Source organism: Syngnathoides biaculeatus, chromosome 1 (genome assembly GCF_019802595.1).
Source record: "Syngnathoides biaculeatus isolate LvHL_M chromosome 1, ASM1980259v1, whole genome shotgun sequence".
Classification (NCBI taxonomy): domain Eukaryota; kingdom Metazoa; phylum Chordata; class Actinopteri; order Syngnathiformes; family Syngnathidae; genus Syngnathoides; species Syngnathoides biaculeatus.
In genome coordinates this window covers 11951507-11969487 of record NC_084640.1, presented here as the reverse complement: position 1 = coordinate 11969487, position 17981 = coordinate 11951507, and the positions used below count along the sequence as shown (strand labels likewise).

Genomic DNA, 17981 nt, shown 5'->3' with positions numbered 1-17981 from the left:
TGCTTTCATCCTGGATCAGGCTGTGCCAAGGTGGAATTTTAAAATGACACACCACCTCATCCTGCTTTTTCTACTTTGGCTTCAGACCAGACCTTTCCCACTGGGAAAGGAGAAAATCTATCCGAGTTTAACCACTTTTTCTTCGATTATTCACATACGCCGACAGCATTTCTTCTTGAACTTTCTCCATTAATATCGAAAGTAAACATAAGCAGCACTTCAAGCTCGCCTTTGCTCTACGTTGGCCAGAACGTGTTCCTATATGAAGCAGTGGTGGTGGACGCTGTCATTATAAAACACATTGATGGGCTGCGTAAGTTCTGTAACGTTTGTAATTATGAGTGTACCTCTTTAAGAGCAGGGACGGGGTACGGGTGTAAGGTAAAGTAGGAAAAAGAAAGTGTGGCGGAGCAGCGGTCATTGTTAGAGAAAGTTCCGTGTGCTGCCTAAAAGAAACCAGTGGCTTCTTCTTTTCATTTTTTTACAGTACGTATGTGAATTGTGCCGGACGCATTGAGCACCCCTGGGTTAGCACATCGGCTTCACAGTTTTACAATCTCGAAGAATCTACAGCCGTTGGAATATGTTTTCAAATTTTTTCGTGAATAATTTATTTAACCTCAGTCATGTGACGTTTCTTTTTTTTTTTTTTTTGGTGAAGACACTGTGCAGTAAAGCAAACTCATGAGGTGCAATGCATGTTTGATTCATTTGCGCCTATGTGAAGCGCACCTTTTTCCAGTGCCTTTGTTATGCAAATGTTTAGCCCCGCAAGGGCAAACGTGACACGCTTGTCAGATTAAAAACCATTAACGTATGCACCTTTGAGTATGGCATTCATCCAGTATGTATTGTCATGGCAACAACAACAACTATGACTGATGTTAAAGAAAATGGAAGCAATTCACCCAGGTTTTTGTCATCCTTTTCTGTGGCATCTACTGCATATTGAAGAGCATAAATGTCTACCGGTGATACAGTTTACTACGTACGTGACAGTATAACAGTATTTATGCACGAGGGTGCTGGCCAAGCTGATCAGTGTCCACGCAGAGGGGCTTTGTCACTGCTGACCTATATTAGATAAAAGCAGCTGGATCAGTGGCCTGCAGGGACAGCAAAAGAGTTCCGTTCTAATTATCTCTGCAGCTAGCTCGCGACGCATCACTCACGTGACGACACGCGCAAACGCCGGCGAATCGACGAGAGTGTCTGTCGCGTGTGCGCTTCACGCCGCGCGACGCGTATCACAGCCCGCTCAATATTACGCGTTCAGCCTTTTGACCTCGCCGACACAACTTAATTCATCCCGCCGCAACATTATTTCTTGGTAATTGTGCCAGCGTCAGCTCTGAGACCGGCGATGCTGTGCGTATACGGGGCCTTGTTACCATGGAGATGCAAGCCCTCACTTAGAAGGGGTGTGTTTCAGATATAACTTCCAAGGCGAGAGATGAAATAAAACGCCCAGAAAATGATCTATTATGCAATCTACTCATACAGCTTGATAGATGATAGTACCTCACAAAAGTGAACACACCCCTCCGATTTTTGAGATGCTAAAGTGAAATACCAGTGACCGATACGAGCAAATATAAGCGTGATATCACCAGATTTACCACACCTGCTCCCCATTCGCACCTGAGACTTTGAGACATTAACGGTTTGCGTGACACGAGGGAGGGAACATGGCTAACGGGGCCTAATTTGTACAGTTTCACTTAGGAGTGCACTCACTTTTCTTGCAAGCAGTGTAGACATTAATGGCTGCGTGTTGAGTTAGTTTCAGGAGACAGGAGATTTTTACACTGCGATACAAGACTGTACACTGACTACTTTGTGGCAAAGTGTAATTTCTCCACAGGAAAAGATGTAATGGGGAAAAAATGTGATGGGTATATTATCAGCGTCTGGTTGTTTTTTTAAATTAATCAAATTTGCCAAGTCATACAGTATGTTTTACACTCTCAGAAGGTAACTGAATACACCATACACAAAATTACCCTCCCCACATCCCCTTATTTCTGTCTCCTCTCCATCACTAATGTCACCCTCTCGCACCCCCCCCCCCACAAACACACATACACTCCCAGTGCACATAATTTTCTCTGCTTATCCCTCCTTTTTATTACTTCTGGAGAGGGATGCTACAGCTGTAAGCTGACAAGTCAAGGGAAGGGCGGGGTGGGGTGTGTGTGTGGGGGGGGGGGTGTCTCATAACACAGTACATTGTCAGACATCACCAGGGACCCATTTACAGGTCAGGCTACGTAGCAAGGTGTGCATTTACCATTACAGAGCGAGATATGCTCTGTCGGCACCTATTGGCTTACGTGCGCTTTCCTGATCTGTCTTTTTCTTTGTTTTTTTTTTTTTTTTTACAGCACAGGGACTGTGAGCACAATTTATCAAGCTGGCTGTTTCTTCCCCCCAAAACATGGATCACCGTTTCCCAATGAGATTGTGGTAAGTAGCCTCAGTGCAGACGGACACGGGCGCTCAAGTGTCACTCCCGCTGCCGGTCATCACCGAGCATATATAAATCCCACTTCTGCCTGGCGTGTCCTTGAAATTCATCCCCTGGAGGAGTGCGCGTGAGAGCCCTGTGGAACCTTTCAAGGATTAGCCAGCAGTCAGCGAAGTTGCGCTAAGAAAGTGCATGCCACTCATTCTCCTCGATTTTTTTGCATCTTTTGTGTGAAACAGACTTGTTGTCCTCTGTCGCTTTGTGTTTCTGAAACTGGCCATACTTTGGTTATTCTTCCCTTTGCGAGGCTGGCAAAACGCTGGCTGCACGTCGTGGACACTTGAACGGCCACTGTTGATGGAGGGAAAGGGGGGAAGAAAAAAAAAAGAAAAGCACGTCTGACAAGTTGGAGCTGGCACGGTAGTAAATTGAAAAAAAAAAAAATAAAAATAGCAGCCGGGCCTGAGGTTGTGCCGCTATTCTTAGCCATAAGTCTCCTCCTTTTTCTCTGCTACAGTCTTTTTTGTGACGTCAGAACATGGCAATCTGGTGCCTGGAAGCACACTTGATCTATCAGCTCACATAACTTAATTCATTCATTCATTTGCATTCCCCGCTGAGTTAATCATTGTCTTGATTTTTTTTTTCTTACAATGGGTTGTATCAATCAATATAGAGATGTGAAAAATACACTCAAATGCAGCAATAGAAATGAGCTCATAAGAACGCAGCAGTTCAGAGAAACCAAGATTCTCTCCCTGGAGCTCTTTTAAATCCAAGATGCCTTTTGTTTTTTTTTTCCCTCTCTGTTTTGTTGCTCCAGTGATGTGTAATTTCTGTCTTTGCAGTCAGATAGAGTGCAAGACATGGTGATTCTTGTTTTGGAAGCAGGAATACATGACGGGGCTTCATGATAGGACAGATTTATCATATGGTGGATTGAGAGATGATGACACCATCCTCTTTCCAGTCAGCTCACCTCAAACTCAAATTTAATGGCATAACAACCCAAAAAAATTAAGCACTTTGTCCCTATCTGACTGGATTCCTGCATAATGAGTGCCATCCAGTTAAGCAATGGTTAGTCCTACATCAACATCGGCGGTGGCTGGCCCGGAAGGCCTTCTCTGCACTTTCAGAAAACATCCTAAATTCCTAGATTTTTCGCATGAAACTGTATTACCTCATTCATAATGAACTATTCATATTATTTCATAGCATTTTTTTCTGTCTCTCAAATCTGAATTTAGCCTCTAAGGTCGCTGAGATCCTCCAAGATCATTTGCAGTGACGGTATCTATACTATATGCACTCTATGTACTGAATGTATGTATGATATGTACTATAACATTTATGGAACCAGTTCTTTGATTAATCAAATTTCAGCAACTTCAGTAATTTTCCAATTTCTTCCAACGGTTGGTCAAAGCAAAACATGTCGCAGCCAATGTTGATTAGCAAACATGTCCGTAATGATCTGTTCATATTTCATGAGCAACTTCTCTAAGTATAATGTACTTCATGTAAATGTTGCATGTTTTTGTCATGTTATCAAATAAATAGCGATTATAAACTAGTCTAGACACAGTAGTGTGCTGTTGTATCGCTTTTGGGGATTTGTATTGTTGGTTTATATAATATAAATATGATGAGATTGGGGTATATTAAGTCAGGTAAGTCCCAACTGCAGGCCCATGGAGGCACCAAATGTACTTCTCTACATACACAAAACATTTTTAAACAGTTTTTTTTTTAACTCACCAGCCACCGTGGCTCGTGGTTTCCCAGATTTGCTAGCCACTCAGCATTTTTCTTTTTACCAGCCATATTTCTGTTGTTGAATAGCTACATTTGATATGATTCAAGATAGATTAACGAACTAGTCATATTTGTTAGCAATTAAAAGGTTCCATTTACAGCCAGTGGGTATTGCGAAAAACTGAAGTTGATGATGTAAACAAAAGGGAAACAAAGAGTCTAAACATGCATGGGGATATTTCACAAGATTAGCCAAATTATCGTGTAAAATGGGATACATAGATACAGTGCCAAATAAAATATGTCATGCAGTGTTGTTATTGTTCTGACTGTGACACGGCAGAATTTGATGGCAGTCGTCTGACATAGAGGCAACCCGAGAGACCAAATTTGTGTTATGGTCTGATCCAGGCCTAAGGCCTTCCTGTTTCTCAAAGCAGATTTTGTTACGGCTCAGAAAAAGTCTTTTCTGGCGCCCCGTAGCATATTGTCTCATTGTGATTGAGTGTGATCACTTGCCAAGCCAATCAGTGCAAATATTCCTGGGGTCATTTAAAAAATCTTTATCCCATATTACCCTGTGCCAGAGCAATTATGCGCCGTTCCGAATTACTGAGCAAAAAAAAAAAAATCGTTAAACTGCTGTTATTATTCCAAATAACTGCTGGAAATGGCCCCATAAACTGCTCCCAAAATTGACAAAATCATCCTCTATGATAGAAAACAGGAAGTGAATGACTGTTACGTGGAACTCCTGCATTTGAACGTTCGTGGGTTTGTGTACAATCGGTGTACTTCAAGCATGTGGTTTTCGGTCGAAAAGAATTTACTGCAACTTTAGAAGCATCTCATTGGGAGGCACATTAATATGTTGATTGTGGAACACTACAATTATGATGAAGTAGACGTAACTCAGCCACCAGGAATCCAGGTTACCAATTGTGTTCCTCCTTTTTAGGGAGAAGTTTATCGGTAGTAGATAAGAGAATTGGTCTAAAAATGGTTTTCTCTCTGTTGTCGCCATCCTGAATGTTTTCTTTTTCAACTCTACAGAGTGCCAATTGTTGTTGATTTTGTTGTTCAAAATAATGATTGGGTTCAATTCGGTGTGAAGTGTTGGCCAATTCGTGGTTAAATTGCACTCTATTCGCTTTCTAGCTACATTAAAAAAAAAAAATCTAGAGTTCTCTTTTTTCCACTGCAACACAATACAATAAAGAGAGCAAAAAAGCCCATGTAATAAAAGTTTGTGACACACCAAATAATACATTATATTTTATGTTGTGACGAATTGAAAACATGGAAACACGATCATGCGGCAACTATATTCAATTACATTCACAAATCTCTACTAGTCTGTATAGATTTAAATAAGTGTGCTAGTTAAGCAATCCAACATGTCAATAATGAATCTGCTGTTGAGTTTTGCAATCAAAACTACTTTTCTGTAAAGACCAGCGACGCTTCCCTCAAGTTGTCCATCTTTTCTGCGTAATTCTTTCCCGCAGCCGTCCTCTCTCTCTCTCTCTCGCTACCTCCTGATGATTTATGGATGTCTTTTATCGGTGTTGAAGTGAGAGCTCATCTTTTCTGAACTACTCCGGTCCCAAAGCATCGAGCGGGTTGCAACAAAAAAAAAAAAGAGGGGCGGAGGGGAAAAGAGGCAGGCGCCGACCGTCTCGGCGTTCACGTGCTTTCACGAGGCATCCATCACGTGCGGATAATTAGACAGCAGCATAGATCTCGTGGCCGCATCCCATCGCTTACAACAAAAAACACGTTTCTGTACACCTGTGTGGACACCCTCTTTTCTTGCTTTACAGATGGACACTGATCAAATCTCCCGTTCTGCATAGTGGCGCCAACCAGTTACAGCTGGTCAGTCACTCTGGCCAATTACACGACGGATTAACACTGCTGATCCGAGAGCTTTGCTTGCTTAAAATCACTGCGGCAAACAGCAAATACTGTATAAGGCGAGCTTTATCAGAGAAATTCAAAATTACGTCTCTCATTTGCCTGTTTTTCTTTATACGTTGAGAAACACGTTAAATTTTTTTTGTGACCACGCTCATCACTAAAACCGTTCATATATCAAATGATTCTACATCATCAAAATGAATGAAAATGCCAATAATCCATTCCAGCCCCCAACCATCTAAAAGTTTGTTTTTGAACAAGAAAAAAATAGCAGACGTCATTATATAAAATTTAAACCAAAGATTTTTTAGCTACAATTCAACAGACATTGTGCTGCTCCTTCAGTTGTGCTCACCTAAGGCGGTCCAATACGAGTTATCTTTGCAGAGGATAAAGAACATATGCCTGTGAGTATTGCAATATTACCCATCTGCATGTGCTGCTCCTTTGTGTAATTTAATACTTCTCTCTCAATATCTAAAATCTGTGTAAAGGCAGAAGAGTTCATTTTGCTTTATCATTTGGAAATTGGTTGGCTGGCTTTTGGTGCAAATTTAAGGCAGGATATGGTTGATTTGCTCCAGTAAATGTCTTGTCATAAAAGGTTAGTCAGTAATGACATATTTCACTCTTGAAATAATAATGCATGTGGCTGCACAGACTCAATGGAACGTGAAATGTCAATATTTAGACGAGCTTGTAAGCTTAATCAGTGCGCTGGCGCTCCAGGCAAGAAAAGATGGCCCAAATTTATATCTCGGCCAGGCTCTTCTTTTCTGACACCCCCACGTCAGACAACTGAGTCTACAAGCACATTTTGCTTACAAAATTAGGATCATTTTCATCTTAACCCCGAACACTATCAGAATGCTGGATGTCGGCCAAAGAAATAAATACATATTGTATGCAAATATATAAATACAATACACATAAGTGCCATGATTTTTGCAATACTCAGATGACCTGTTTGTGTTTTTTTGTGGATCATCTGTCACTAATGATTCTTCCAAATAAATTGCATTTGAGGATAATATGCATTGCAACTCCAGATTAGCGCTAATCCTTCCAAGAAGTCTTTATTTATATTATGCTAGCTCACAGTCAACCAATAATGGTGCTCCGAGTGATGCCGTTTTAATAGGTCTTTCTTAATACGCTGATGAGTGTGTTGAGAGGGTCCATAAAGAGTAAACAGCAGGGAATGTGCGTGTAGAACACGTGTTGACACTTTACTGCGATGCGTCTGCTGACTAAGACCAAGTTGTCTTTTCTCCCCTCCGTCCTCGCACACCCTTTGATTGATCACAAGCCGGCGGCGAGGACGCAGCATGGACTTGTTCCAGGGAAGGTGAAAACTCCCCAGAATTTGTTTTTCTCCCATCTCCGATTTGTCATTCCCGCAACGCCATCTCGCACACAATCACACGCGGCGAGGGCCAGGGGAAAAAAAAAAAAAAAAAACACATCCCGCGCCGTGCGTTGCAATCGCCTCATCGGTTCTTCTTCTTGCGGTTCTACTTGCCGCATTTCATTCTCGGTTGTGACTCAGTCGGTGAAATGTAATGAGAGGGTTCGAGCCTAAAACACATCTGCTGCGAACAAAACAAAGACGGTGGAAAAATAAAGGTGTTGCTGTGAAACTTGGAAGAAAAATGGACTGTGTGTGTTGTGTGTCCAGAGAGGATTGAGCGTAGTTGAAAATTTAAACCACCCACAGCCTCTTGCTCCCCGTCACTCAAATCTGAAATAACATGTGCTTGCCACACACATACAACACTCCTTTTTTCGTAGACGCCGCATTGCGCGTATCCTGATTTTCGTGCAAGCCCAAAGCTAACTGTGGTTGTTCAGGGGCGGTTCCTGAAATTTCTCAGTTGCTGCAATTTTATTAATACAAGCATGTATGCGTGACTATTGAGACTGCGACAATTTAATTTCCCTCATGGGATATCGCCTTCAACACATCACCTCATATAAATGTGGATTTTTTTGGGAGGGAGACAAAAACAAATAACGACAAAATATTATAAACACAAAAAGCGGAATACAAAAGGGTGCACAGTGGATAAGCAGCTGATCAGGCTATACCACCATGCGTCTTGTTGGAGATCTTTACGACCTGGGATATGAATAGGGAATAATATTTCACTGAATTAACCGTGAGTGAAGAAAAAAAAAAAGTTAGAGGAAGCAAAGTACAGGTTCTGTTCGGGGACATGCTACTACGCGTGTTAGCGCTTTGAGCGTATGAGCAGTGATGTCAGCGAACCACCCGAGACGCAGCACACATCAGTACACACTCACTCAATCTTTTATTAATGATGTTTTCTCACTGGGAAATAACACGCTGGCTCACTGAGTGGCACACCTCGACTAGATGTTGGGTTCTACTGTACTACTGTACATGTTGGAATGGCCAGGCAGTACACACGTCATTTTGATGGTTTGGTTGCCATGGTGAGACCGACCTATAGCCTTGAGTGAAGAGCAGAGTGATGCAAATAACCTTCACTGGGCAAAATGTAATCTATTTTGATGTTTTATTTATTTTTTGGGGGGTAATAGCATGTAGTACTGCACAACCACTGCCAGTAAATGTGATGTGTTGTTTTGGGTGGAGAAGAAAAGATCATTTTGTCATATCGCAACGAATACATCACTCAGTAAGCAATATTGCAAGAATTATCATACAAATTAGTTCCTCCAGAGATGAGCCTTCATGCTTCTGGAATTGTTACTGTTGCCGCTAGCAACAATGTCACCACCAGGAAGCTTTCACTTACAAAGCTTACCCTTTCTATCGTGTTTTTCATAAAACAATGTTCTGTATTAGTTCTGGGCCAATTAAATGTAACTGAAGTAAAAGGAGAGTTATTATGGAAGATTTAATTTTTAAGAGCTCTTCTGTCAACTTTCTAATTCTGAAATTTCCTGCATTTGGGTAGGGCTCTTGACTGGTTTTACTTTCACTGCTTGGACCTGAGCGAAAAAATGTTGTCATACATTGTACATGACACAACGCTGATTGCAAAGCTTTAAATGTTACATTAAAAAAAACAACACCTTTTCCACAATTAATAAAGGAGAAATCCTGCAATTTCAAACTGAATCAGAGATTCGCCTTTTCTCAATGTCACTTATTTTACATTCTTTCCCCTTGCGCCAGCAAACTTCTCTTCGGAAAGCAGTCCTCATTCCACCCCTACTTCTGTTGTTATCTCCGTTCCCCCGACTGCGCTGAGACACTCCAAAGCTCTTCTTCCCTCATTAACTCTCTTTCATGTGGCTGCAGCTGACAATAACTGGTTTGGAAACAGTAGACAATGGGATCAATGGGATACAAGGATTATCCCTGGCTCCGCCGCCACGCCCGCCGTGCGTGCCCGCGGACGTTGCCGCTCCGCCGTTTCTTTGTCCTCGCCTTTCCCACCGAGGGTTAGGGTTTGCCCTTTCTTTTCCCAATCTTTTGTTTCATAATTAATTCCGGCTTCTTATTTTAGCCTCCATTATTCATTAACCACCACTTGAGATTCCCGAAAATCCTCTCTCACGGAGCTAATGTGGCGATCCTATCGCGAGCGGCGACGGCATTGTGCCGACGTAGGCGCGCCGCGCGTACCTGGCTCTGCGAAGCGATTGTGACGTTTGATCGAAGGCCGTGACAAATGTGATGTCAGCGCTTCGGTGAAACTGTAAACCGGGAGGATCGGAGCAGACGGGAGATGAGGATATGGAGCGGGTTGGATGTGAGGGGCGAAAAAAAAAAAACATTTCCGAAGAGGGAGTCTTCTTTAAAAAGTAAAAGAAAAAAGTCATTTTGTATTGATTTATTTATTACTTTGTTTAATATGAATCCTCGCTATATACTGAATATGTACTTCAAGCGGATTTTACTTCATCTTACTGCCTTGGTGGAGGTGACAAGCAAGCAAAAAATTACACTCACCCAATTTCACCTCATCCAGAAGACTACCGATATTTCAAGTTGATTTTATTTTCTCTCGCTGCTCTCCAATCTCCTTGTTTTCCCCTCATCTATCTCTCCATTACACTCGCCATCTGCTTTCTCCTCATTCGATTTTGTCCCGAAGTCTCATCCCGCCCTTTTCCTGCCGTCTCATCCCTCCGGATAGGACTCTCGGGTTTCGGTTTGGAACACTGTTTTAATGGACTGTAATTCACTCCCGACTCCTATCTGCTTGTCGAAACTCGTGTTCAAGTAGGGGGAAGGAAACTGTGTGTGTTTGTGTGTGTATGTGCAGTTTGGAGGTCATCTGATGAATTATGTAATCTCGCTTTCATCAAAAATAAAACGCCCTTCCAAGTTAAGACCGTAAACAAATATTTTTCCACCAGGAAGTGACACATGCACCTGATCCTCCGCATCAAAGGCTCCAAGACTCCATCTCCCACCGTATGAATAATAGAGGCACCCCATATGCGTTCGCCTGTAAAACTGGAGCACCAACTGTGGGCCCCAGGAAGATCCGGGTAGGCTGAAGGGGGGTGCCCCCCCGGAGGCCTCGGGGTTGTCGTGGTCGCCGGCTACGCAGACTGTCCCCACCTTTGGGCGACTCATGTGTGCATGGTCTCACGCCCACGTATAAATGCACATGCACAAAAACTGCCACTTAATGGGATTCTGGAGTGAGACTGAAACGCGACTACCCAGAGAGTTCTTATTATTGAATCCTAGGGAGGCATCAATACTACTTTGTACTTTGTACTGTGTATGACTACTTACTTGTCAATAACTATGACCGATGCTTGAGAATGTCATTAAGTCTTTTGATTCAAAGGAAGTTTTAGTTTTCATATATCGTTAAAACAGACTTTCACTGAACATAGAATAAGTTTCACAAAAATACAACACGCCGTTTACACAAATATTCCTCAAAAACACACAGGAAACTTTTACTGAACCTGTTCTGAATTTTCCAGTAGAGAATAACAGCTTATAACTGCATTACTATTTTTGAGATTCTTTTTACTCTATTATTATCAAATGAAGATTAGCCGACGTAAAAGAGTGTATACAGTATGTGCATACATGAGAGGGGCGGTGGGGGAAGAGTGAATCTCCAGGGAGAAGAGATAGCAAAGGTGGATGACTTGGGGTCAACAATCCAGAGTGACGGTAAGTGTGGTAAGGAAGTGAAGAAACGGGTTCGAGTGGGGTGGATCAGTTGGCGGAAGGTGTCTCGTGTTTTATGTGACAGAAGAGTCTCCGCTAGGATGAAGGGCAAAGTTTAGAAAACAGTGGTGAGGCTGGCCATGAGGTACGGATTAGAGACGGTGGCACTGAAGAGACAACAGGAAGCAGAACTGGAGATGTTGGGGTTCTCGGTCGGAGTGAGCAGGTTGGATAGGATTAGAAATGAGCTCATTCGAGGGACAGCCAAAGTTGGATGTTTTGGAGACAAGGACCGAGAGAGCAGACTTTATTGGTTTGGACATCTCGAGAGGCGAGAGAGTGAGTACATTGGTAGAAGGGTGCTGAGGATGGAGCTGCCAAGGAAGAGAGAACAAGAGGAAGACCAAAGAAACGGTTGATGGATGTTGTGAGGGAGGACATGAAGACTGTAGGGGTTAGAGAGGAAGATGCACGAGATGGGATTGGATGGAAAAAGATGACACGCTGTGGCGGCCCCTCACGAGACAAGCCGAAAGGAAAAGAAGAAGAAGATCATAAGGCTAAGTAGCAGTATGTGTATTTTCAACCATAAAAAGATATTTTGCCCCATTCTTAATTCTCATCTTCCAGGACTCGGATTTGCATTAACGGTGACGTCTGAAAAATGTTTGCCGGCCTCCCCGAATCCCACCAGTGGGCCGTGATCATAAAAAATGCAGAATGCATCAAATAAATGTTTCTCAAGCGGTTCCTGCAGCAATAGAAAAGGGAAACAACAGTCGCTAGGTTGATGAGTTAGGTTCAATAATTCAGAGCGCTCTGATAAGTACCACGAATAGATGTAGATTTATCAATATTTCTCACTCAAAGCTCTCAAATTATCAAGCTACCACCTGTCAAATGGTGCAGACACCTTTTCCCTTCCTTGTCCAGTCTACCGCTTCGCTGCTTTTTCCTTTTCTCTTGATTTCACGTCCACGATTTGTTTCCTTATCCATCCGTCAGCCGACTTGCCAGGACGCGCCGCTACCGTCACGGTGCCGGACCTTTCCCTTCGTTAGCGCCAAGGTTGCGGGCGAGCCGCTTTGTTTGTACGAGACGCGCTCGGCAGTTCAATTTCACAGCTTCATCTCACAAGAGGGCTGGATGGGCATCAGGATTGAGGGGAGAGTAATTGAAAGGCACTGAGGCTCATCCGGTGTCCTCTTTTTTTGTGTGTGTGTATGGCACTTATATTGATAGAAGCATTTGTGTTTGCGCTGCCGTTATTGTTGTCGGAAGGGACTTTTGGTCACCTATTGTAGTTACCAACAAAAAGTGCACCAAAGTGTATTGACATTCGACTTTCAAGCTTGTTTTTTGGGTCAAAGCATTCTGAATGCCCAATGTAATATCGATGGAAAAACTTGGCACATCTGTAGGCTGAGCATCAATATGAATCTTCCGGTTATTTGGGGAACAGCCATCTTTCATGTTTGTTCGGTGGCGTTTCGTCTCATCTCATCCTTGTCTCGCTTTAATTGGAGCTAGGGCGGAATGAATGTTTTGACAGTGATTTTGGTGGGATTGCCGCTGCATTATTCAGAGGGAGTGGGAGATTATGCGCCATCTGCGTCCGTACCCCGGTGGGCCTGTCAAAATTGATCTACAACCCTTGACCTTTTCCATACCAACAGCGTTTTCCAGCCATCCTGTCAAATTTGCCGTGGTCGTGTGCAAATGATTTTTTTTGTTGTTGTTTTTTTTCAAGACCGATTTCTCCACTGTTGGGCTCACCTTGGTCTCAGGGCAGATGCTATTCATCTGTCAGGTCATCTGTGCAAAAGTGACACAGTATTTAGAACTGCATTTTGCACCGAGTTGTACATAAAAATAGTCCATGAGCGTTCTCTGGATAAATGTAAGACTGACGTCTACTACCGATACTACCTATCCACATTTTCTTCCAATGAAGTCTACTGGGTGTCGTTGGTTCTGTAACCTGAATTTGTATACAACTCAGACCATGTCATATCCAATAAAGAAAACTGCACATTTTAGAGAGGCCTTGTATCGTAGGCAGCCGAAGGCACACCTGAGCAATAATCATGCTAATCACAATCTTGACATGCTGGGCCTATTAGACGGATCATTTTGACAACGGAGAGGTATTCAACAATATCGTATTCTTGTAACTGTGCCGCGTGATGACATATTCTTACACAATGCACCATCGGTAAGCTCGTCTGAAAAGTCTTACGGACTGGCAAAAAACGGACCCCCTTAAACCGAGGACCCGAGATTTACCTTTGGATGAATTCAGCGTTGCTAATTCAGCATGATAAACGGAGCAAACTTTCATCAGGGGTTCAATAAGAATCACAGTATAACATGAAAGGCCAATAAGAACGCCTCTCACTTAGCAAACGTCAGCAGGCAGCCAAGCAAATGCCAATGAGTTTCCCTCTGATCTTGGATGTGGTTTCTCCCGCCTTTCTCCCTCATCCTCAGGTTCAGTTATCGTACCGAATCACAGCTTTACTGTCTCGCCACAGCTGGCTGAGAAGATAAGGCCGTTAAAGGTTAGCATCGATGTGATGAGCCCAAATGGTTCCGCTTTAATGACGCCCTCGGAGTCGGGTGAGGTCCCACGCTCACAGATGCTTACGTTCATGGACCGGTTTGTGAAGTTAAACATCCGTTCAGAACACTGTGTCCATAAGAGAAAGTGCTTGACATCCCAGGTCAAGCGCAAACCCGATTGCGCCTGATTTTAGTTCATTAGATGATGAGAAGTGTGCCATGACAAGCTGCTTTGTCTGATCAGAGATATCAGCTTCCTGTGACGAGCAGAATTTATCAGGGCTTGCCACCAAGCTTTTTCCGGATTTGACACCCCAACCAGCTTTATATCTTATTTCCTCTCACATGAATCAAACAGAAACTACGGTCTATCTAACTTAAAGGGGACATATTGTGCATTTTTGTCTGCCTCAAGGGTCAAAGGGTCAAGATTCAACTCTCGGCTCCTGCATTCATAATTAGTGTTTGCATGTTTTCCGCATGCTGTGTTTTGTTTTTTTCTTATGTACAGCCCAGTATTCCCTCATATTCCCAAAACATACACGTTAACTTCAATGAATATTCTAAATTGTCCGTGGGTGTGAACCTGAATCGACTGTAACGCACCTATTGGACCAAGTCGAGGAGGCCACATGATCTCAAAAAGAGACGTGACATTCCACGAAGCAAAGACATTTGGAGAAAAATCGGAACTGAAATCTGCCAGATAGTCTTTTCCGATGCCTTGAGACACCTTTGTGAACAGCTGAACTTTAATTGGGGTTAAGCGGAGCCACTTTAAATGGTGGCAGGTGTGTACAGACACCAATTTAGCATGAATTTGAATGTGATTGGATACTTGTCAACACAGCCGATCCCCCAGTACCAAAGATGATGCGCACACTTGTCCAACCATATTATCTTATCTCACTTGCTTGATTTTACTTCCCCCTCTCAAAAGGATTTTTTAAGAAATTGACCTGTACAAATGAGAACAGTGAAACTAAGAAAAATATCAGTGTGGCTTGACCTCGTTGACGCTACTTGGCACGCGGTTCTGAAAAGCTTCGTACTAGTGATTGAAAAAGGTATTTGCGATGTGTTTGAGCACTGCTTTTACGCAGCACGGACTTCCCTGCTAACTTCCCTGCAAAAGTAGAGATCAGCTTAATAGCCGCAAAAGAGGTTCTCTGTTAAAAAGCCAACACTTCTCCCTGTCATTTTGTACTTGACAGTCCGGGCATTTTAATAACCAAAAAAAAAAACAACAACAAAAGAAAGAGTAACGGCGCTTGCTGGGTGTTTCCAGTTTATTTGCAAACATTTTAGATGCAAATCTTTCACTGGCCACTTTGTTGGTCTTACATAATCCTGCTCCCTTGATCCAAAATGACAGCAGCGTGTTGAGTGTTCCGGCAGGGATGCAAGGACATCTAATGACAAGTTAGAGCGTGGTTACGAGCTCTTCTAACTATATTTTAGCCGAACTTTGCGACTTACTTTATTGAAAGAAAAAAAATGTATTCAAATGTAAATGTTATTACATGTAAGAACAGAGCCAGATGCTCTCTGCGGTAATGCTTTCCAAGTGACTTGCTCGTCTGTTTACCGGAGATTTTTCAGTCAGATTCAAGCCACCAGAGACAAGAGTCCTCCAAAACTTTTCCAAAGATGGTCCCTCTTGTGACTGTTTTTCTCTGATTATGGATATTTCTCTGAGGGCTCAGTTGTCTGCAGCGAATGGTGACGGACATCCGCTCTCGCTGAGTGACAAGTGCGCGCACACAAACACGCGCACAGATTTGCAGCTTTTTGTGTGGCATTAAAATAATAAGTCCCATTGCACACATCAGAGCTCGCGCAAGAAAACAAAAACAAAAAAAAAGTGTTGATGAAAGGAGAGCCTTACAAAATGGAAGTGCACTCTTTGACATCCACTTTGGCAATTTTTCGTGTTGGAAACACACTAATCATGCTTCCATTGTTTTCCATTACCGCGAGTCAGACAGGTAATCAAGTGTCAGAGTGTTTTCCATGAGTTCGCTTCTCGTTAGGGCTTATTTGCATTTCCCCTCCACTCCGCTACTTCCGTTATCGGCATGATCTACGTTCCACTCCAATTGGAAATTGGTATTAGAAAACTGAGGCCAGTTCCTTGACTTTTGCTGGACTGAAAATATGATTCCGGCTGTGATACACAACCAGGAAGACCGCATCTTTAGTTTCAACCCACCTATTTTTCAGTTGTGTCCCTTTACATTGAATTTCAAACTTGAAATGGGACTGAACGCCCATATTTGGTTTCAGATTTGGGTTTTGCCGGAGAAGACGATTACAATCAGAGGTGTAACCAAGCGGAGAGATGTACTGTGTACGGGTGGAAAAACGAGCAATTGCGAAGCTGAGATCAAATGGAAAGTCCGTGTAACCATTTGGAGAATCATGACAGAAAATGAAACCACCGGTGTAATAAGTGGCAGATGACGGATGAAGAAAAAAATAAGGAAACAAAAACAAACAGAGGCTAAACCAGGAGATACACACCGCTCATTTGGGCTTACAAAACTAGTATTGACACGGTAATTATAAACCTTTCAACACATTATCTTTAAACACGAGCTGTAGCAAAAGGTGCAAACAAACCATGCAACAATCCTCTCGGGCATGAATTATTTATTCTTTGCAAAAGAAACGAAACCAAAAAAAAAAAAAACCACTGTTATTGCCATCTTCACTGTTGTATAATCAAATCTACATATAGCATAGCTGTGTGTAATCTACTGCCCCCTAGTGGTTACGATGCGCACACACCAAAATGAGCAGCACAATGTCCATTGAATTATCACGATGCACAAAGCATTTAATCCTTTCGATACTACAGAATTATTAGTGCACGTTTTTATAGACTACAGTAAATAGTACGACAGCAAAGAGTAATTTTTTTTCCTATTTAAATGAAATGTGCACAAAAAATGTTCAGAATGTTCTGGAATCGCACCCAAAAAACAAACACGCTTGCATCAAGTGCAACAGATTGTGTGTGGCAGCATTTGAAGACCTTTGAGGAGTGAGGAGGCGCTCAGGTGGAATGTATAGCTTTCAACAATGACATGATAAATAAGGGCGCGTAGCACCAGTGATTAATTAAGTTTTTTATTATCTCCCGTTTCCTCCCTTCTCTTTTCATCCTCACTGTTTTGGCTGCTTAGATTGCATCGATTTTCGTACTATATAATGAAAACGGGCACAACAGCAGAGTGTGCCCCCCCCCCACCACCACCACCACCACTTTCCATCCTCAGCAATACTTATTCTTTTGTCTGAGACTTAGTGATTGTCTCCTGAATGTCACTAGCTTGTCTTGTTTGTTTTTTCTTTTTAAATCCCTCCTCATTTTCTGTGAACAATTCTCATTGATTTTGAATGTTGACTGGAATATATGAGAAGACCTTTCCATTGATTGCGCTACTCATGTTTTTGTGTGTGTCGTGCGAAAGCGTGGAAATCAAAATACCAATTTCAAATCGCCTTTGTGCACCGCATTTTGCCGTATCTGACGCGCATGCTGCCACTGTGGAGCGACTAATCTTTTTTTTGCAAGACCAGGCTAGTGTTGGAATGCGACATTATATGCACTTTGACTATCCTATTAGATGGTATCGCATAAATGAAATTACCCTCAGTTAATTCCATTTGGATAATATAAGCCTAATGGAGGATTGGAATATATTGTGTACCGAGCTCGCTCTCTGTTGAGTATGAATTCAGCAAATATTGTACATCTACACGGCGCATCCCAGCAACCTCTGGATGAATAAAATTGGTCTTGTTAGCCTCTTTGTAGCTACTGCAAAATGTGGGACGGGGGTCAAGAATGCTAAACTCACACTTTCCCACCTGTCACCTCTCACATATTGCACAGCTGTGTCCCAGCTACCAGGAGTGACCTCCTAACCCTAACTCCGTTCTCACCATTTGCTACGCTTCATATGGTTTATTTGCCGCTGTATTCCTGCATACACAGTATAAAAATCCATTTTATTACTGCATCTTATGCTGACATGGACAGTGCGTCTTCTTTTTGTTTTGTTTAATGCGGGTCAGAAGTCTTGCACAAGCAAACCTGACCCGATGCAGCACAGAAAGTGACCTGTGAGAGGC

The 17981-nt window shown here is 42.6% G+C and overlaps 1 protein-coding gene across 3 annotated transcripts in view; it reads right to left on the bottom strand.

The window, feature by feature from the left end:
• The window catches only part of LOC133499050 (tissue alpha-L-fucosidase-like), a 96293-nt gene that overhangs the window by 47596 nt on the left and 30716 nt on the right, over positions 1-17981 (bottom strand). Inside the window, exon 9 of one of the 3 annotated variants that reach the window (XM_061816579.1) lies at positions 2802-2818. The exons of the other annotated variants lie outside the window; for them this stretch is intronic. The gene's annotated coding sequence lies outside the window, so the exon portion shown is untranslated. Of the gene's footprint in view, positions 1-2801; positions 2819-17981 lie in introns of those variants that run through there. 3 annotated transcript variants of the gene reach the window in all.